Here is a 23,698-nt window from a genome sequence, read left to right as displayed (position 1 = left end):
TCTCTCTTATTTGGGATCCCATTTTAAAGCTTGCACCTCTCTAAATCCACAAAAACAGCTTCTCGCTCGTCTCGGATTTAACTTTCATCCACTGACATGTGAAATAACTGGCACACCCAAATATCTGAAAAGTTTTTAGTCACTTAGAGACCAGACAACGCTCAAAGAGTTTTCCTCTACGCCACTGTGCCTGACACTTGTTAACGAGCGATAGGCTGCATAACAACGCCTTGGCCAAAAGGATCTAGAACCCACTCTGGTCATCATACATCCACCTTCTCCGCAAGGTACGGTTCATCTCTCCGGTCACCCCGTTCTTGTTACAGTGTCTTCTAGCTGATGAATGTCTCTAATGCGTGATCCCGGGCAAAACTATAAAAAGGACACTCTATACTCTCCAACCATCTGTATAACGAAGAGTCTTACTTGTCTACCTCGTCTCCGATCCACCTTTTTCTTTCACTCCATAAATTATCCAGCAGACCTCTGTTTATGCTTGTTATGAGTATATATCAATTTCCTCCCTGGAGTAATATCAATGAAAGTGGACAAAATAATTTGCTCCACAGCCGATTGTGTGCTTGAAGGACCGCTTAAACTCCATCCAGTGAAATATCTAAGATACCTTGGGTTTTTGTGAATATAGCCCCGGTGCCAAATTCACTTTAGGGTCTTCTTCTCAAGTATGCAATGCTCATACAGGCTCCAAACTTGGCAGGTCTTTGCACCTTTCAATAGCCCCTGTTGTGCCAACGACTGTAACTTATCACCTGGTAATCTGCTCCAAATCATGTGTGTTTGCTGAAAGTTGCATTCATCATTGATTTCATTAAAACTCTTAGTCAATTTATAACGATATCAAATAATAAATTAAAAAAAAAGGATTACAAACTCATCTTAAATAAACACAAGATTGTTTAATCGTCTCTTTCTGTTGCGTGGGATTCTTGCTGTGCCGGGGCGTCATATCCGTGGGACCACTTGATCTATATCCAGGTTGATGAAACAATTCGACAGAACTCCTACTTCACAAGAGTATTTTCTTAACGTGCTAAGGATGCTACCAAAGCGAACAGAACTCTTCTCGAGATCAGACCAAGCCTGATCTCAAGGAATGGGAAGCGCGCTTCAGATCTCTCGACTCTCCTTTTTTGCTGAAAACACCAAGAATCTTCAACCCTTGCTAAAAATTCGTGCTCCTTTGACTCCTTAATCGCAGCACCTCCTCGCTTGATACATAAATCCGTCCCGCTGAAATGATTCACCTGAGCTCGATTTATAGGTTCGGTTGGGAGGTTTAGATAAATGCATGATTCCCTTCTTATTCTTCAATTAATAACTTGAGTTACCTATGTTTGGATTGATATCAACTCAGTTGGGATGCTCCAGAAACGAACAAATCCGAGAAAACATCAAAACCGGAAGAGGAGTCGAACAGCGCGGGGGGGGGGGGGGTCGTCGGCGTAGTGTCTTGACCGCGCGTCGACCTGCGCTTGCGCGGGTCGGAACAGATCCGACCCTCTCTGGCGTGGCGTCAGACGGACTCCGTACACGCGCTTGGCGGGGGTTCAGATTCTTCCGACCCTGACCCGAGCGCGGTTCGGATTAGTGACGATCCGCCGCGCGCGCCAGCGGGGTTGTTTTCGCTGATTTTTTTGATTTTCCGACTTTCCGGATTGTTCTTTTCGCCGTTCATGGTATTTGGTCGACTTGTTGACTTGCTTACACTTCGTACGGGACTGATTGGTCGAACGCGCTGTTGTGTTGACATTATCGTGCCCGCGTTGTGACTTGCGCGTGTTGATTGATGCGCGCGTGTGACCACGCGCTTCGAACTGATTGCACGAGGCGTGTGACCGCACTGCAGCCGCGAACTAAATTGACGAGCGCGTGTTTGACCGACGCGCCACACTGATTAAGAGCTGCCGGTGATTGACCGACGCACATGAACTGATTGGCGCGTGACTTCGTGTGACCGACGCGCACGAACTGATTGGCGGCGTGTTTGACGACAGCGCCGAACTATTAACGAGCGAGTGTTGACCCAACGCGTAACGAACTGATTGGGCCGGTTGTATTGGACTGACGTGACGAGCTGATTGACCTCGCGTCGCGAGCCTGGACGAACGCGCGGCCGCAAGACTTGAGGATCGGAAAACGTACCACAAAAGCTTCTATGTCTTTCAATGCCATCCTCTTTAGCACATCAAAGTTTAACACTCAGAGGTGCTTCATAAGACGACGCCAACCAATGCCAAATTCGTCCATTAAAGCACGATTTCAATTAAAGAAAAAATCAGTAATTACCTGATAAAAGAAACAAATTGATATCGAAGGCGGTCGTCAGTTAGATGGCCCTGAGGCCAGCGGGGACGGCGCCGAGCCGCCGAGTTGATGTAGAGGGAGAGCGCGGCTTGGAGGGGTTCTCTGACGGACTCCGACGGCGGTCGTGTCGATCGGATATGGGCTCTGTTGATGCAGACTACCGCGCTCCTTGAGGAGCCTGGAGTTATGTCGTAGGCGCGCTCGCCCGGAGGTTGTGCTCGATCAGGCCGTAGGGACCGCGATAGAGGCAGCGCGCGGAAGCCGATGCGCGGGGGAGTGATGAAAGGGGCAACATGGATGGCGTTGAGGGTCCTTGGCGTACGGAGGTGGAGGCCGCCACGATGGAGCAGATTCTTGGGAGATTAGGGTTTGAGATGAGGATTTTGAGGTGATGAGAAGACACCGAATGAGATGAAGGAATTTGAGGTGGACTCTTGGGAGTCTGAGATGAGGATTTGAGAGATTTGGGGGGAATTTTTGGGGGGTTTGGAGAGGAGTCGAATTTTTGGGGAAATTTTTGGGTGGGGAAAATGTGGGGGTTTTGAGAGGCGGGGGTTTTAGAGTCGGATGAAAATTTTTGGGGGAAATTTTCGGTTGACAAAGAGAAGGGAGAAAGAGAGATATTTTTTTTAAATAATAATAATTAAAACATCAAAACGGTATCGATACAGTGCAAATCATGCTAATAGATCTAGAACACAACAAAATTCATACGTTTTCGATATCGATGAAAGAATAGACCCTGAATACAACTAAATCAATAAGTGCCTAAACCAGGATAAATGCAAAATTGACATTAAATAAAAATATATTAAGCTAATTAATCTCAAGTATAAATTATGTAATCGTGAAGACAAGGAATAGACAAAGATCCCATGATGTCCAAAACTCAAAATTAGGAAGAATGAAGACTATAGTCATCCAATAAATTTATTTAGGTTGCGTTTGGATTCGAGGATTTGATTTCAAATTCTAAAATTGAATTTTAAAATTTGAAATCCAGGATTTCTAATTCAATTCCTTCGTTTGGGAAACATCCAAATTTGAATTCTAGAATTCAATTTGAAATTCATGTTTGGCAAACTTTAGAATTTTACTTTTAAAATTTTCAATTGAGTTGTTTGCCAACTAGTAGAATTCTAATTTCTAAACTAAGTTTGTAGCTCAAAGATAATTTAGAAATAAGATAATCAAATTACATAAGATTTTTACATTGAAATTGGTAAAAATAAATACCTCAAATAGTATATCACATATCCAACTAACTTGACATAGATAAAATACCTTAAAATCTCAAATGCAGTAATGTCAATAGTTGACCTAATAATCACCATAAAAATAATCAAAATCATTCATCAATAAAACTTTGTAAACTCATCCACTACTAACCAAAACAATAAATAAAGTAGAAACTTCAAATATTGCATATAACAATTCAATAAATTAGAGATCTAAAATATCCAACAAATACAAACCGACAAAAGTTAACATTTCGCCGTTACATAGTGTCATGCTTAAGTTGCTCTCGCACTAGTTTCTTTAAAACTTTTACAACTGATTCAAATGAGAGTTTCTTTCTAATGTCTGTACACTTTCACTTTCTATTTCTTTTGTAGTTTTCTCCCCTCAATTCAGAAAGTCTTGCATTGCGAGTTTTTGAATCACCTGAAACAATAACAACAAGACCAAATTAGCTCCATTCTTAAAGACCGTGCAGACTTGCAACATAAAAGAAATCATGTTTTATTTACATTGTAATTCAGAATGACGGGCAATTTCCCGTACTGCTTAACCTTTGGATGAACTCCTGGTAAGTTTGAAGTAGTTTGACTAAAATCAAACTTGTTAACATGTAAATATGATTCAGTAACATGTTAGAATTACTTTGTAACTTTGTTATCCTTTTAGCTGTGGCAAATAATCATATTCAAACTTGAGGGAGTATAACATATAATCCTTGCTGATTGAGATAATGTGAAGAAAATGAATCTTGATAATGTAAGCATGAAGTAGCAGCAAAACTCTAAAGCTCATATAAACAATTCAAAATTTGACTTTACTACGATATCTTGCGATTATCAGAAATGTAAACATGATTGGAACATATGAGATATTGCCTGATATTAAGTAAAACAATAACACGCTTTAAGATTTGGATAGAGAAATTTTGCATAATTCTCAGCAGTAGTTCGAGATATCTCCTTTATTAAACCTCCTAAATATTATTCTTTGTGATCCCTGACCTTTGCTCACCATGAAGGCATATGTCAATATCAGCACAAAAAACAAATCACTAAGTAAGATTCATGGAATCTGAAACAAAGATAATTCAAATAATTCAAGAATCATGCCATACTTCACACCTTTCGATTTTTCATGTAGCCCACCACCAACATTTTTGGTAAAGGCTTTGTTGTGATTCTGTTGAACTCAGATGTCAAACACGGCACGGTGCTCAATCCACCCACCAAAATGCACTGCCTCAACAAATTTAACAACCTATCACTTAGCAAATATATTACCTATCTCTATTTACCAATTTGTATCAGCATTACTGCGAATCAAGAAATAAAGCTAAATCTTTCCAGAGCAACTATGAAATGAATCATTTCAGTTACTACTCAAAACAAAGTTCATCACGCCTCATTCTACACTTGAAATATGTGTAGCTGCGAGAAAACATAACAAAACTTGTATTTGGGCTCTTTTCTACAATCCAAAACCAAAACCCAAAAGACTTCATAAAAAGGAAAACTATTGAAGTAAGCATTGGATCATATAGAAAACTATTGAAGCAAGCATTAGATCATATAGAAAACTATTGAAGTAAGCATTGGATTATACAAACCAGAACCAGCAAGATATTGCACTACCAGGGAAACATCTCATAATTTTTACCGACCGATTCCCAAAAACATAATAATGAGTAACATCACGAGGTCCCAAATCTACAAAATTGTTTCAAATCCAAAATGCCCACCATAACTCCATGGACCAACCTATTGTTGGAAACATGACATACAACGCAGCGGAAAAAGCATATCATGACTATTAATCAAAATTAATTAAATATTAGAAGAATACCTGAAACGCTTTCTGAATTTCTACAATAATCTGTCCCGAGATCAATCTTAAATAGCTTCCTCAAGAGAAAAACCTCCAATTGAAATCCACCCGTCACCGTAGAGGAGCAATACTGAGAGATAGGTTCTCAAAAATCTATTTCTTCATATTATCTTCATAAGATTTTCAATCTCATCTATCTCTCTTCTCATAAGGCTACATATGAACCCAATTTATAGGATTACACTAGTCTTAGAGATTTTAATTTTAAACAATTCATAATTATTTAGAACTCTATCCATAACAATTAAAGATAGAATAGATTTGTTCAAAAACTTTATCCATAACAATTAAGGATAGAAATAGATTTATTCAAAAACTTTATCCATAACAATTAAGGATAGAAATAGAATTGCATTGCATGTATACCTCTTCTAATAACATTAGTGAGACCAATTGGGTCCTATATCGAGAACCAATTATTAATCAAATTAATAATTTTAATTTAACAATCAAATCCCTATCCGACCAACTGTTCATAAAAACTCTTTCATAATATAGGATTAAATAATATCTTATATTCACTTCCTTCCAGTATCATTTATTTTAGGTAACTTTTTAAGCAGGACAACTCACCTATTTGCTCATGCCTAAATTTGCAATTCCCATGAACATAAATAAAGATCATTTTATAACATCAAAATATTTTATTTTTATAAGAAAGTAAATTTTTTTAAAAAATATTTTCAAAACCACCTGCCGACAGGAATTTAATAGCTTCATGAGAAAGCATAATAAATTAACTCATCATAATGAGCATACTGGATCCTATCTAGACATCGATCATTTTCCTAAATGAAATTTAGCAACCCAATATTTCAGGTTGTATAGCGCTTGCTAAACAAGCTTAACCATCACATCAAAGCATACTAAATTATCAAATCGAAAATGACAATATCATCAAGTCAAAGGGACCATGTAACAATTTGAATTCTATATCTCTTAGGTGACTCATCCTAGAGAATTCAAATACGGTCTAGTGCTACACACGTCATAATACGTGCTTATGACATACACCCGGAGAATCTCCATTCCCGATGGTTGAGACCCACCACCATATCTCATATATCGGTGTCATACATAATAACCTGTTATAACAAAGTTATCCTTTACTAGTTATAGGTTAAGCACAAATTTAAGAAATTTCTAAGTTAGATCATATCTCCAAGCAAGTGACCATCACTGTGCATGATCTAACAAAATAACTTCTAAGGATATATATAATAATTATATAAATAATACCCAAATTATGTGCAACAATTAAATTTATTAACATTACAATATTATTACATAATTTGTATTGGATGTTCAAGGGCAAATTATTATTACTATTCCAACAATCTCCCACTTGCCCTAACATCCAATCAGATGTAATCCTTACTCCCATCTGTCCAAAATATTTTAAGACAATGGTCTATAAAAAGACATTAAATGTTATCTGCTCAGCCATCTATTAAACCATAACATATTTCTTCTTATTAACCTTTAATAAGATAATTTTTCTTTCTAAGCTTCTTGCAACAGCTCCATTACTATCAAATAATAATGAGAAAGAAAATTATTACAAGAAATAATATTAAGCTTATGGAGTAACTCATTAATCCATATTCCTTCTTTTAATGATTTAACATGACACTACATATTTTGCTATTATTATTAATGATATAAATATAACTAGAAACAGACTTTCTATTATTAGGATTGGATTGAAAACTACTTACAAGATCAATAGTAACCTTTTTAGGACACATTTCCTTAAAGAGTGATTGTTTATGTCTTATAGAAACTATTCCTTTCTTGGAATCTTGTTAAGTTGAATCTTCTATGGATCTTATCCATATAAGTAGCTTGTGACAATTCTATATATCTATTTTTCTATATATATAGAGTTTAAGATCTACGATATAGAATGTCAAAAGAAAATCCTTCATAAAGAACTAAATCTTACTTTTACTCATGACATTAAAAATATCATTCTTAATGAGCAATATGTCATCAACATGCAATGATAGGAATATAATGGACTTACTTTATTGTTCCTTATACACACATTATTTCTTTTTAAGGATATGATTAAAATCAATTTCCTTAAACATTTCATCAAAATGAATGTTTGATTGATTAAGTTCATAACTTTAATTGATTCAATTAATCAATTTAATCTTCTTGAATTTTACATACTTGATTCTATAATATGTAAATATCTTCTTAAAGATATCCATTCAAGAAGGTTATTTTAAAATCCATTTATTGATATCTTATATTCATAACACGTTGAAATGACTAAATGGATCCTTATGAACTATAATATTACAATTAGAGGAAAAAAAATTCTTCAACAATTAATACCCGTTTGTCATCAAATGTGACATCAGGTCTCTTACATGAAATCATGTCCAACATGACTTTTGTGTAAGTTTTAGGATTTTTATTCTCCTTGTTACTTTTCATCAAATATATTTTAACAATGTTACTGTACTATACAAGTTTTAGGATTTTTATTCTCCTTGTTACTTTTCATCAAATATATTTTAACAATGTTACTGTACTATACAGGTGGATGAAAATCCTATATGATCTCCTAATTGTAATCAATGTATTCAATAATAAATTTAGTAAGTAAATCTCCATTTACTTTATTACTTAAAGCTCCCACTAAATTTATACAATCTTCAACTCCTTTGAAGTTTCTCCCACTGGATTAAATAACTCTCCCACTAAAAAAAAAATTTCTTCTTGAGTTATATAAATCCTAATCATCAAGCTTGACTTTATAAAAGAACACATTTCTAGTAATAATTATTGTCTGAAAACTACACTAGGATTATCAATATAATACCTAGTACTTTCTTTAGGATAACCTACTAGTAGGATGTTATTTAACTTAGACTCCCATTTTGTCTATATTTTATTCTCTCAACTCCAGATCTTCAAGCGTCATACACTTAATTTTCTTCATATCCATGTCTAATATGGAGTGAAAGAAAAAGATTTGGTAGGAATTCTACATAATAAATAATATGCAATCTCCAATGCATAACCTATTAGAAAATAAGAACAGGTAAATACCCAGTATAAACCTAACCATATCGAATAAGGTTTAGTTCCATCTTTCAGACAAATAATTAGGAGTGATAAATTAGTAGATGTCAAAGTACTAACAATTTCATTTTGTTCATAAATCTCTTAAACTCCTAAGAATAGGAACTTGCCATCTGGATCAAACCAGATGACTTTGATACTTTTATCAAAGTCCTCTTTAACTTCAATAACATTCTAATTTATGATGCAATCGAATAAATACATCAATATATAATTGCATCATATATGAATGCTATAGAAGAAGAATATTTAACTATTGCTTTAACATTTAAAGAATTATATACATCTGAATGTATGAAGTCAAGAGTACGCAAGAGCTTTAGCACTATTATAGAAAAATAGTTTGGTCATATGTCTCTTAGATAATATTTACAAGTTGAGAATTATTCCAATTTAGAAAATTCAAATGACTATCATTTATCAATTTACTAATCTTATCAACATTAACATGACCTAATATTTTTGTGCCAAAGATAAGTTGGATTACCTTGATCCAATCTATATTTTAAGAGATTTATCAATTCCAATAACATTACATAAGAGTTAAGGGTGGCAATCACAAAAAATAAATAGTTTTAATTTCATAATTATCAACAAAGCAATTTCTAAACTTTTAATAGAAACTCTATTTTACAAGAAAATAGAAAATCACTACTATAAAATTTAGAAAATGTAAATCAAATTTCTTCTAACTTTAAGAAACATTAAGACAATCTTTAAGTTTTATTTCATGCCCTTCACTCAAAACAGAAACAAATTTCTTATTATTATTATTATTTTTATTTACAATGCTGAAACTAGGGCTTTTATTTTTATTGTCAAAGTTAATCTTTTCATGTACTCTTACAACAAATTTGTAAGTATGTAAAGATAAACTAGAAGGAATACATCATATATAAAATTCATTCACATTAGTAGACTCTACTAATCAATGGGTGAACTATCTTCAAAAGACATTTCTTTATTAAGTGACATAATGCAACCTTTACAATTTTCTTTTCTAATGACTTTCATTATTTAAATTTCCTCTTCATGTTTAGAAACCTATTTTACTTTTTAGATTTCCCTCTTAAGAAAATTTTCTTTTCTTAATACTGGACAATCCAGTTCGATATCCATCATTATGGATTTAACCTGCTTAATAATATTCTTTTCACTTTTTCTTTAACAAGTTGTTCAATTCTAATACAGCGGTAGTTAAATTAAACAAGGAGTGAGATTAGGAAGTAAATATCACATCAACGTTTGATTTCGATCTTAACTTCCAACAAATCTAATTTGTCAATATATATCAAAACATCTTATGAAAATATATATCAGTGTTCATCTTATGAACATTACTTTTATCATTATTATCTTTAAGCAGGATTATGACTGATGATCTTTATCATCAGTTACATCTGGATTTAGCAGGTATGTCACCTTAGACAATCATAGGTCAAAAATTCAGCATTAGAAAATTAAATAGATTTCTTTTCCAATCCAATAGCTCGGGCTATCTAATTTATAATCATTCAATAACATATCAAAATGACAAAATTTAGTCATCATGTATAAGAAGAATATAATAACACAAATATTTCAAGTTATTATTTTATTATTACACAATCATTACCAGGGATATTTTAATGTGATGGTCCTGAGTTCACACAAGGCTGCAGTCTAAGGTGAAACCAGAAATGTCAAATCTGCCATGCACCACACTGTGCAATAACATGTTTCACCATCATAATTTCTATCTCTCTAGTGGAATCACAACAGGTGTAGGTACAAAGCAAGTAAAAGGTTTTACAACAAATACTTGATGAAATGATAGAATATCGAATTAACACATCTCACCAGCCAAATGAACTGGAATACATAGTCAAAGTCTGAAATGAATAATAACAATTCTGAAGATCTCAACATATCTCAAAGTACATAATATCTGATACAGGAAATAAGGCACATAGCCTTTACAACTCTAGAACATAAACCTCTCAAGTCTAAAAATGTCTCAAGTGGAGTACAAAATAAAATACATCTAGTAAGAGGATAAATAGGCACTAATAAGGGTCGCCCTCAACCTGCGACTCTCCGGGCTCCTAGCTCATTACCTGAAAGGGAGAGAGACAACGAGCGTCAAAGCGCTAGCGAGCAACATCACAACCAACCCCAAGGGATAGGGCTCGTTGCATAAGAAAAATACAGTTAATACATAATAATATAGATCATTTACACTAACAATAGTGGGTTTTAATACTTAGAAAATTATAACACGAGCATAGGTACGTCGAGCGAGATAATCCAAATAAGGAAATCCTCATGTATATACCTTGTATCTCAAATTGTAAATCCCTAAATATTAAACCCGAGGTTTGTCACAAGAAACAATAAAGAAAAGAATACAAATCCATCTCTACCAATAAAATGTAAACATGTCAAAGCTACAATAGGTGCCATGTCCAGCCTAGGTAACTATCATGTCCCAGCCTCATACAATGTGTCGTGTACCCAACTTGGTTAAGTAACATGCTCAAGGTTTAGCAAAAGTCTAAAACATGACTGTAATGGATTATAGTCCAACACGAGGACTTTAATGGATTATAGTCCAACACGAGGACTGTGTATATAAAGGTATACATGTCCTGTTCCTGTACATACTCTGCTGCACTGATCTAAGCTTGTGTCAGAAATGTCATCTTACATGTACAGGTGAAATCATAATCACTGCAATTTAATACTCGATATACAAGGCAACTTCTCAAGTTAAAAAAAATGATAGACAGTACCCTCGAATATATAAACACTGTATATATATATGCACATCAGGTGATTAAACAGAAACACAAATGAAACAGGAAAATATTGTGATGAGTCGACTCGTACTCAATTATGGGTCGACTCATGATCAGTTACCAGTCGACTCAGCAGAAACTGATGATAATAGGAAAATACTTCGTGAGTCGACTCATGGTCAGTTATGAGTCGACTCATGACTTATGGGTCAACTCGTATATTGACGAGTCGACTCAGCAGACGCTTATGGAAACACAACTAGACTTCGTGAGTCGACTCATGACAGTCATGGGTCGACCCAACCTGATGAGTCGACTCATGATGAGTCGTGAGTCGACTCATGAGCTGAAATCTGCATATATCACAACTGTAATCCATCAACTCGATCCATACTTCCATTATACAAATTTACACCTCTATAGCCATCAATTCTATACTATGATACAGTGAGAAGTTCATATCTAGCATGAGAAACGAATACTTGTAGGTTAGATCAAACATTTAACCCCTATACATGAAAGGGAGCATTTAATCAAGATAAAAACTCATATTTTTATTCTTTAAATAAAGTTCTAGATCTGGGTTTTCATCAAAAACTTGTTGGTGGGGATTTAAATTCTGAAACACATGATTTCTAGCATTCACCCTAACAAGAACATTGATTTATACTTGAAAATAAGTCTTAGGCCCAATAAAACTCATGAAAAACATTTGTAAACTATTAAAAACATGGGTGAAGGATTGGGCGAGATGTTACTCGCCTCAGATGTGATGAAGAACAATCCCCTTCGCTGCAATCCACAAGAAGCTGCTGAAATCCCCCAAAAATCGCCCAAGAATGCCCAAAAACGAACTAGGGTTTAGAGGGGGAGAGGAGGCTAGAGTTTCTCTGGGGTTAGCTGATGAAATGGTGTGTTTTCGGGTGGAGGAGAATATATATGAGTAGATAAAACCCGACCCGAAACCCAACAAACCCGAACTGAGAAAAGCCAGAAATCCACGATGAGTCGACTCATGACCAATTATGGGTCGACTCATGGGTCATGGGTCGACTCATAATTCGTGAGTCGACTTAGCAGAAACTTTCGACAACAGAACTTCATATCGTGAGTCGACTCATGACAGTCATGGGTCAACTCAACCTGATGAGTCGACTCATGATCATTTATGGGTCGACTCATGAGCTGGAAACTGCATACTTTGATTTTTGTTGCACACGATTTGCAAATTTGCAAACTTAACCTCATACCTGAAGCATATACACATCTACATAAACTCAAAACACTAGTTTTCATGCACGACCATGCCATAAAGATATTTATTATATATTAAATATTATTTTCCACTAATATTCACACATATAAATTATCAAAATCAACGGGGTCTTACATTTAAGTAATGATTTCACATTTAATATTTATCTCATTTATTTAAATGTGAGCAGGAAATCCAAGTTTAATTATATACCTCCAGATTTTCAAGATTGAATATAATTAAACAAGGTAGAATCATCTATTCAATCATTAACAATTAACGATTTTCCTTTAAATTTTGGTCTTTGATGTAAGATGTGCCCCACTATTTTAGCGAGCACCCCAAGACATCAATGAAGTGTTAACCCATCAATCCAACTATTTTATATAAAACAGGTGGCACTACCTATTTTAGTCTAGTGGTCCCATTATACATAAAATACTTGGCATTCTTATGCGAGATATAACTAGATAATAAATTTTAACAAACCATATCCTTTGTGGCATCAGATAAGCTAAAAATTTATTATCCAAGTTATATCTCTATGATGGAAGACCTTTAGATTTATATTTCTTAAAAAATTAATCTATCTACACTTCTATACAACTTTTGTTCTTAATTATAACTGAGAGAAAATAACAACAGTCAATTTCTGATAAATTCTAAACTGTTTTATTTAATAAAGGAAATTCAGAACAATTCTGGACCTTACAGTAATTTTTCATGTATTACTTTAATCACATAAATTATTGAATTTAAACAATTTAAAATCAACATGATCATATCACAAGTATAATACAAATAATATTTCAGAAATATACATGATACAATATCATTTCTAACAATTCACTAAGAGTTAGATATAATACAAATAATATTTCAGAAATATACATGATACAATATCATTTCTAACAATTCACTAAGAGTTAGTTAATCTTTTCAATAAAGGAAACTAAACTATACATGCATATGGACTTTAGAACAATTTCTACAACTGCTAGGGACTAATAAAAAATTAGTCTATATATTCAGATGGGTCTTAAAACAGTTTCAAAATCAACCAGGGGGCTGAAAATAATTTCACATCAAATTTAATATACTAGTAGACTCAGAACAATTTCTGGATCAAACAGGGGTCTGTAACTAATTTTACAGCTATTCATCTATACTGGTGGACTTCAAAACAGTTTCTAAATCAAACAGGGGTCTGATAATAATTTTACAGCAATTCATCAGTACTCACGGACTCCAGAATAGTTTCTGGGTTTTTTAGGAAGCTATAACTAATTTTATAGCGTATTTGAGAACCTGATGGACTTCAGAACAATTTCTGGGTCAATGAGGGGTCTCAGATTAATTTGACAATAAAATTCAAATCTACTAGGGTTCGGGTCTGGTTCTGTTTGCGGGTCAGACCCGTTATAATATATCATATTCATAATAGCATTTTGGGTTTTGGGTTTATATGAAATGGGTCAATACCCATTAGCTTTTATCCTATTTCTTATTGGAATTGGGTTCAAAACCCATTAAGAGTTGTAAATCCATCAAACTTCTCCTTCAACCCATGAAGGAAGTTTTTAGGTCTAGGGTTTTTGCTAGGGTTTGGGGCCGCCGCGCCGGCGGCGGGTTGTCCGGCGGGTGGCCGGCCACCGTCGGCGGTGGCGAAGGTTTTAAAATAAAGAACCCAATTAGATCACATCTAATCAAATTAAATAACCAAAATACTTGATCTAATCAAAGAACCATAATCATAATTATATCAAAAACCTCAATTGATCTCTATCAAAAACAAGGAAATTTTTTTTTCCGTGGATGAACAGTAACCCATGAACAATATTCGCCGATCAACAGGGCTGAACCCTAATTTTGATCTCAATCAAAATTTAATTTAATCCAATCAAATAATCATAACTCTTGAACAACAACACCATATTTTGATTTAATCAAACTTTTAATTTAATCTAATTAATTTCAGTTTAACAAATTAAACTAAGATGAATAGTAACTGGATGAACAGTAAACGCGACCGATGAACAGTAACCCGACATGGACAGTTTTCGCCGTGACTGTTTCGGCAATGAAAACACTGCTGATGAACAGTATTCTCGATCGATGAACAGTACCCAAAATTTTCAATCAAAATTTTTTATTTTAATCCAATTAAATAATTTGAAAATAGATCAAAATAAGGTAATTTAATCCGATTAAATTATTACAGATTAGATTCTAAACCCGCTCTGATACTATCTGTTAGAAACATAACATACAACGCAGCGGAAAAAGCATATCATGACTATTAATCAAAATTAATTAAATATTAGAAGAATACCTGAAACGCTTTCTGAATTTCTACAATAATCTGTCCCGAGATCAATCCGAAATAGCTTCCTCAAGAGAAAAAAACCTCCAATTGAAATCCACCCGTCACCGTAGAGGAGCAATACTGAAAGATAGGTTCTCAAAAATCTATTTCTTCATATTATCTTCATAAGATTTTCAATCTCATCTATCTCTCTTCTCATAAGGCTACATATGAACCCTATTTATAGGATTACACTAGTCTTAGAGATTTTAACTTTAAACAATTCATAATTATTTAGAACTCTATCCATAACAATTAAAGATAGAATAGATTTATTCAAAAACTTTATCCATAACAATTAAGGATAGAAATAGAATTGTATTGCATGTATACCTCTTCTAATGACATTAGTGAGACCAATTAGGTCCCATATCGAGAACCAATTATTAATCAAATTAATAATTTTAATTTAACAATCAAATCCCTATCCGACCAACTATTCATAAAAGCTCTTCCATAATATAGGATTAAATAATATCTTACATTCACTCCCTTCCAGTATCATTTATTTTAGGCAACTTTTTAAGCAGGACAACTCACCTATTTGCTCATGCCTAAATTTGCAATTCCCATGAACATAAATAAAAATTATTTTGAAACATCAAAATATTTTATTTTTATAAGAAAGTAAATTTTTTTAAAAAATATTTTCAAAACCACATGCCGGCAGGAATTTAATAGCTTCATGGGAATGCATAATAAATTAACTCATCATAATGAGCATACTGGATCCTATCTAGACATCCATCATTTTCCTAAATAAAATTTAGCAACCCAATGTTTCAGGTTGTGTAGCGCTTGCTAAACAAGCTTAACCATCACATCAAAGCATACTAAATTATCAAATCGAAAATGACAATATCATCAAGTCAAAGGGACTATGTAACAATTTGAATTCTCTCTCTCTTAGGTGACTCATCCTAGATAATTCAAATACGGTCTAGTGCTACACACATCATAATGCATGCTTATGGCATACACCCGGAGAATCTCCATTCCCGATGGTTGAGACCCTCCATCATATCTCATATATTGGTGTCATGCATAATAACCTGTTATAACTAAGTTATCATTTACTAGTTATATGTTAAGCACAAATTTAAGAAATTTCTAAGTTAGATCATATCTCCAAGCAAGTGACCATCACAGTGCATGATCTAACAAAATAACTTCTAAGGATATATATATATATCAATTTTATACCCACTTATGCAAGTTTTGTATCTCGTTGTTTTGAAAAAAATTGTACCCACTTATTCATGTTTTCTACTAACTTATTCAAGTTTTGTACCTCACTTATTCAAGTTTTGTACCTCATTGTTCTGAAAAAAAGTTTTGTACCAACTTATTCAGGTTTTGTACCTCTTTAGCTCAATTTTATACCCACTTATGCAAGTTTTGTATCTCGTTGTTTTGAAAAAAATTGTACCCACTTATTCATGTTTTCTACTAACTTATTCAAGTTTTGTACCTCACTTATTCAAGTTTTGTACCTCATTGTTCTGAAAAAAAGTTTTGTACCAACTTATTCAGGTTTTGTACCTCTTTAGCTCAATTTTATACCCACTTATGCAAGTTTTGTATCTCGTTGTTTTGAAAAAAATTGTACCCACTTATTCATGTTTTCTACTAACTTATTCAAGTTTTGTACCTCACTTATTCAAGTTTTGTACCTCATTGTTCTGAAAAAAAGTTTTGTACCAACTTATTCAGGTTTTGTACCTCTTTAGCTCAATTTTATACCCACTTATGCAAGTTTTGTATCTCGTTGTTTTGAAAAAAATTGTACCCACTTATTCATGTTTTCTACTAACTTATTCAAGTTTTGTACCTCACTTATTCAAGTTTTGTACCTCATTGTTCTGAAAAAAAGTTTTGTACCAACTTATTCAGGTTTTGTACCTCTTTAGCTCAATTTTATACCCACTTATGCAAGTTTTGTATCTCGTTGTTTTGAAAAAAATTGTACCCACTTATTCATGTTTTCTACTAACTTATTCAAGTTTTGTACCTCACTTATTCAAGTTTTGTACCTCATTGTTCTGAAAAAAAGTTTTGTACCAACTTATTCAGGTTTTGTACCTCTTTAGCTCAATTTTATACCCACTTATGCAAGTTTTGTATCTCGTTGTTTTGAAAAAAATTGTACCCACTTATTCATGTTTTCTACTAACTTATTCAAGTTTTGTACCTCACTTATTCAAGTTTTGTACCTCATTGTTCTGAAAAAAAGTTTTGTACCAACTTATTCAGGTTTTGTACCTCTTTAGCTCAATTTTATACCCACTTATGCAAGTTTTGTATCTCGTTGTTTTGAAAAAAATTGTACCCACTTATTCATGTTTTCTACTAACTTATTCAAGTTTTGTACCTCACTTATTCAAGTTTTGTACCTCATTGTTCTGAAAAAAAGTTTTGTACCAACTTATTCAGGTTTTGTACCTCTTTAGCTCAATTTTATACCCACTTATGCAAGTTTTGTATCTCGTTGTTTTGAAAAAAATTGTACCCACTTATTCATGTTTTCTACTAACTTATTCAAGTTTTGTACCTCACTTATTCAAGTTTTGTACCTCATTGTTCTGAAAAAAAGTTTTGTACCAACTTATTCAGGTTTTGTACCTCTTTAGCTCAATTTTATACCCACTTATGCAAGTTTTGTATCTCGTTGTTTTGAAAAAAATTGTACCCACTTATTCATGTTTTCTACTAACTTATTCAAGTTTTGTACCTCACTTATTCAAGTTTTGTACCTCATTGTTCTGAAAAAAAGTTTTGTACCAACTTATTCAGGTTTTGTACCTCTTTAGCTCAATTTTATACCCACTTATGCAAGTTTTGTATCTCGTTGTTTTGAAAAAAATTGTACCCACTTATTCATGTTTTCTACTAACTTATTCAAGTTTTGTACCTCACTTATTCAAGTTTTGTACCTCATTGTTCTGAAAAAAAGTTTTGTACCAACTTATTCAGGTTTTGTACCTCTTTAGCTCAATTTTATACCCACTTATGCAAGTTTTGTATCTCGTTGTTTTGAAAAAAATTGTACCCACTTATTCATGTTTTCTACTAACTTATTCAAGTTTTGTACCTCACTTATTCAAGTTTTGTACCTCATTGTTCTGAAAAAAAGTTTTGTACCAACTTATTCAGGTTTTGTACCTCTTTAGCTCAATTTTATACCCACTTATGCAAGTTTTGTATCTCGTTGTTTTGAAAAAAATTGTACCCACTTATTCATGTTTTCTACTAACTTATTCAAGTTTTGTACCTCACTTATTCAAGTTTTGTACCTCATTGTTCTGAAAAAAAGTTTTGTACCAACTTATTCAGGTTTTGTACCTCTTTAGCTCAATTTTATACCCACTTATGCAAGTTTTGTATCTCGTTGTTTTGAAAAAAATTGTACCCACTTATTCATGTTTTCTACTAACTTATTCAAGTTTTGTACCTCACTTATTCAAGTTTTGTACCTCATTGTTCTGAAAAAAAGTTTTGTACCAACTTATTCAGGTTTTGTACCTCTTTAGCTCAATTTTATACCCACTTATGCAAGTTTTGTATCTCGTTGTTTTGAAAAAAATTGTACCCACTTATTCATGTTTTCTACTAACTTATTCAAGTTTTGTACCTCACTTATTCAAGTTTTGTACCTCATTGTTCTGAAAAAAAGTTTTGTACCAACTTATTCAGGTTTTGTACCTCTTTAGCTCAATTTTATACCCACTTATGCAAGTTTTGTAACTCATTGTTCTGAAAAAATTTGTACCCACTTATTCAGGTTTTGTACCTACTTATTCAAGTTTTGTACCTCATTGTTCTGCAAAAAAGTTTTGTACCAACTTATTCAGGTTTTGTACCTCTTTAGCTCAATTTTATACCCACTTATGCAAGTTTTAACTCATTATTCTCGAAAAAATTTGTACCCACTTATTCAAGTTTTGTACCTACGTATTCAAGTTTTGTACCAACTTATTCAAGTTTTGTACCTCATTATTCTGGAAAAAAAAAGTTTTGTACCCACTTATTCAGGTTTTGTACCTCTTTAGCTTAATTTTATACCCACTTATGCAAGTTTTGTATCTCGTTCTGAAAAAAAATTTGTACCCACTTATTCAGACTTGATACCCACTTATTCAAGTTTTGCACCCATTTATTCAAGTTTTGTATCTCATTATTTTGGAAAAAAAGCTTTGCACCAACTTATTCAGATTTTGTACCTCTTTAGCTCAACTTTATACCCACTTATGCAAGTTTTATAACTCATTGTTCTAGAAAAATTATTTGTTCTTTAAACCATGTGTTACAAAAATAATCATGTGTTTCAGAACAATGTGATAATTTGAACTAAAACTATGTATGTATGGATGCAATTATATGTTCTTTGAACTATGTGTATCTAAAGATTGCGAGATGATAATGTGGTTGTATGGATTGATCATGTGTTTCGGAATAATGTGATACTAAAATAATGTATGTATGGATGCAGTTATGTGTTCTTTGCACCGAGTGTACCTTAAGTTTGTGAGTTGATAATTTTGGAAGGAGTTACAAATTTTTTTTAGAACTATGAGTTACAAAACTTTACTAACTGGGTATAAAACTGGTCTAAAGAGTTACAAAAATTAATTAAGGAGTTACAAATTTTTTTAGAACTATGAGTTATAAAACTTCACTAACTGGGTACAAAACTGATCTAAGGAGTTACAAAAATTAATTAAGAAGTTACAAATTTTTTTAGAACTATGAGTTACAAAACTTCACTAACTGGGTACAAAACTAGTCTAAGAAGTTACAAAAATTAATTAAGGAGTTACAATTTTTTGTAGAACTATATAAGTTACAAAACTTCACTAACTAGGTACAAAACTGGTCTAAGGAGTTACAATTATGTGTTCTTTGAACCGTGTGGCTATAAGTACCTTTAGAGTTACAAAACTTGAATATGGAGTTACAAATTTTTTTTTCCAGAATCATGTGTTACAAAACTTCACTAACTGGGTACAACATTAGTACTAACTGGGTACAAAAATTGAATAAGGAGTTACAAAAGTTTTTTTCCAGATCTATAAGTTACAAAACTTCACTAACTGGGTACAAAACCGAACTAAAGAGCTACAAAACTTGAACTATGAGTTACAAAATTCTTTTTCAGAACCATGAGTTACAAAACTTCACTAATTGGGTACAAAACTGAACAAAAGAGCTACAAAATTCAAGTTTTGTAGCTACAAAAGAGTTACAAAAATTCAAGTTTTGTAGCTCTTTTGTTCAGTTTTGTACCCAATTAGTGAAGTTTTGTAACTCATGGTTCTGAAAAAGAATTTTGTAACTCATAGTTCAAGTTTTGTAGCTCTTTAGTTCGGTTTTGTACCCAGTTAGTGAAGTTTTGTAACTTATAGATCTGGAAAAAAACTTTTGTAACTCCTTATTCAATTTTTGTACCCAGTTAGTACTAATGTTGTACCCAGTTAGTGAAGTTTTGTAACACATGATTCTGGAAAAAAAAATTTGTAACTCCATATTCAAGTTTTGTAACTCTAAAGGTACTTATAGCCACACGGTTCAAAGAACACATAATTGTAACTCCTTAGACCAGTTTTGTACCTAGTTAGTGAAGTTTTGTAACTTATATAGTTCTACAAAAAATTGTAACTCCTTAATTAATTTTTGTAACTTCTTAGACTAGTTTTGTACCCAGTTAGTGAAGTTTTGTAACTCATAGTTCTAAAAAAATTTGTAACTTCTTAATTAATTTTTGTAACTCCTTAGATCAGTTTTGTACCCAGTTAGTGAAGTTTTATAACTCATAGTTCTAAAAAAATTTGTAACTCCTTAATTAATTTTTGTAACTCTTTAGACCAGTTTTATACCCAGTTAGTAAAGTTTTGTAACTCATAGTTCTAAAAAAAATTTGTAACTCCTTCCAAAATTATCAACTCACAAACTTAAGGTACACTCGGTGCAAAGAACACATAACTGCATCCATACATACATTATTTTAGTATCACATTATTCCGAAACACATGATCAATCCATACAACCACATTATCATCTCGCAATCTTTAGATACACATAGTTCAAAGAACATATAATTGCATCCATACATACATAGTTTTAGTTCAAATTATCACATTGTTCTGAAACACATGATTATTTTTGTAACACATGGTTTAAAGAACAAATAATTTTTCTAGAACAATGAGTTATAAAACTTGCATAAGTGGGTATAAAGTTGAGCTAAAGAGGTACAAAATCTGAATAAGTTGGTGCAAAGCTTTTTTTCCAAAATAATGAGATACAAAACTTGAATAAATGGGTGCAAAACTTGAATAAGTGGGTATCAAGTCTGAATAAGTGGGTACAAATTTTTTTTCAGAACGAGATACAAAACTTGCATAAGTGGGTATAAAATTAAGCTAAAGAGGTACAAAACCTGAATAAGTGGGTACAAAACTTTTTTTTTCCAGAATAATGAGGTACAAAACTTGAATAAGTTGGTACAAAACTTGAATACGTAGGTACAAAACTTGAATAAGTGGGTACAAATTTTTTCGAGAATAATGAGTTAAAACTTGCATAAGTGGGTATAAAATTGAGCTAAAGAGGTACAAAACCTGAATAAGTTGGTACAAAACTTTTTTTCAGAACAATGAGGTACAAAACTTGAATAAGTGAGGTACAAAACTTGAATAAGTTAGTAGAAAACATGAATAAGTGGGTACAATTTTTTTCAAAACAACGAGATACAAAACTTGCATAAGTGGGTATAAAATTGAGCTAAAGAGGTACAAAACCTGAATAAGTTGGTACAAAACTTGAATAAGTGAGTATAAATTTTTTCCAGAACAATGAGTTACAAAACTTGCATAAGTGGGTATAAAATTAAGCTAAAGTGATACAAAACATGAATAAGTGGGTACAAAAATTTTCTAGCACAATGAGTTATGAGTTACATACTCTCCACCGGTATCTTTCACAAAGACATCCAATAAATGAGCAACATCTACCAACATATTGAAGTATATCATAAGCCACAATCTTTCACTATATAAACAAACTTGAATAAGTGGGTACAAAAATTTTCTAGGACAATGAGTTATGAGTTACATACTCTCCACCGGTATCTTTCACAAAGACATCCAATAAATGAGCAACATCTACCAAAATATTGAAGTATATCATAAGCCACAATCATTCACTACATAATCTTACAGATGCAAACACCAAAAGACGCATAAACTTCACAGGAATCATTTGTCAACATTCAAAAATAATTCCTTCTACATATGGCAATAAGCTCAGAGAACAGATTTACAAAAATTGAATAAGGAGCTACAAGTATAAACTATACTTACAATAGAAAAGGAATATCATCCACATATTCGCATACTCAGCAACAATCAAGAAAAAAAATATTTACAAAAATTACAGAGATAGTTGAGGCTCAACTCCAGCTAGCAAAGCATCAGCAATTCGAGGACAGTGCTCTAGGCTCAGTGCAGACAAATGTAAGCAATTCTCAGCTATTGGCATGATCCCTTCATCATCAATAAACGAATTTATCAAGTGTAAGCAAGTCCTATTAGATCATCAGAGAGCTTCATGCTTGTATTGATTTCATAAACTTCAACAATACATCAATATCCAGCACTGAATAGGAAGTTCTTAATAGGATTGTAAAGAAGATTTTAAAGCAAATGAAATATTAAATCAAAATATTAAAAAAAATTGGAAAAAAGATACTGAACAGTGAAGGGCGAAGTGGAGGGCGGCGGGGCGGGGAGCGGTGAAGGCAGAACTCGAGGGCGGCGGGACGGGGAGCGGTGAAGGGCGAACTCGATCAGCAGAGGTTAAGCTTACCAGATTTATTTGTTCCAAGTCAACACCACGATTAATCATACGTTGTCGGCGCTTCACAGCTATTAGCTCTTTACGTTGCTTCTTTTTTCCACCTGAAACATAAGTAAATATTTATATAAACCCAGACCCTAAATAAGGAAGCATAAGGGCAATAAAGTATTTTTCCTTTGGATTGCACTAATTCATCAATTACAGTCTCACTAGGTATGTAGATTTCAATGCAGTGGAAGACAAGACCCTTCAAATGCATCCCAGTTCTGGCCATCTCCCTGCACCCTTTGCAGCAAATTCCATGATGACAACACCAATAAAGCATTTTTGGAGTCAGATACATGAATCCCCTCTCTCATTCAACTATGTTAGCTAGAGCTAACTCCAGTTCTTATTGCTTTGTAAACATCAATCCTCTCACTTCTCCTAATTAACAATTATTTTGACTCCATTCTACATACACAAAACATCTTCTAGGTGCATTCCCATTCGTTCAAAAAACATCATATTTGCACTTGTTCTAATCCATAAATTATTGTTAGTATTATAATAAAATTTATAACAAATATATAACAATTATATAAATAATACACAAATTATGTACAACAATTAAATTTATTAACATTACAATATTATTACATAATTTGTATTGGATGTTCAAGGGCAAATTATTATTACTATTCCAGCACCTATAAGTTTTCATCACATACCTACCTAGAGATCTCATATCCCCCACCCTTATATAATTTCAGTTGCTGTTATTCACTGCATTTTTTTCCTTTTGGAAAAACACCTATATTTGCTGTATTGGCCGCTATTTCACCTGATTTTACATGAAATTTATAAAAAAAAGTTTCTCTATCAAACTACCTTCATGAAAATGGCTATAATTTTTAT

The 23,698-nt window shown here is 33.0% G+C and overlaps 1 long non-coding RNA gene across 1 annotated transcript; it reads right to left on the bottom strand.

The window, feature by feature from the left end:
- On the bottom strand, positions 22,191–23,357 carry LOC109845465. The gene is made up of 2 exons (XR_002248369.1): positions 23,004–23,357; positions 22,191–22,902 (listed from the first exon to the last, which is right to left on the bottom strand). It is a non-coding gene; the product is annotated as an uncharacterized LOC109845465 (long non-coding RNA).

The sequence above is a fragment of the Asparagus officinalis genome, chromosome 6, assembly GCF_001876935.1.
Source record: "Asparagus officinalis chromosome 6, Aspof.V1, whole genome shotgun sequence".
Lineage (NCBI taxonomy): Eukaryota > Viridiplantae > Streptophyta > Magnoliopsida > Asparagales > Asparagaceae > Asparagus > Asparagus officinalis.
Note: the sequence above shows the minus strand (reverse complement) of the source record. Positions and strands in the feature narration are given on the sequence as shown.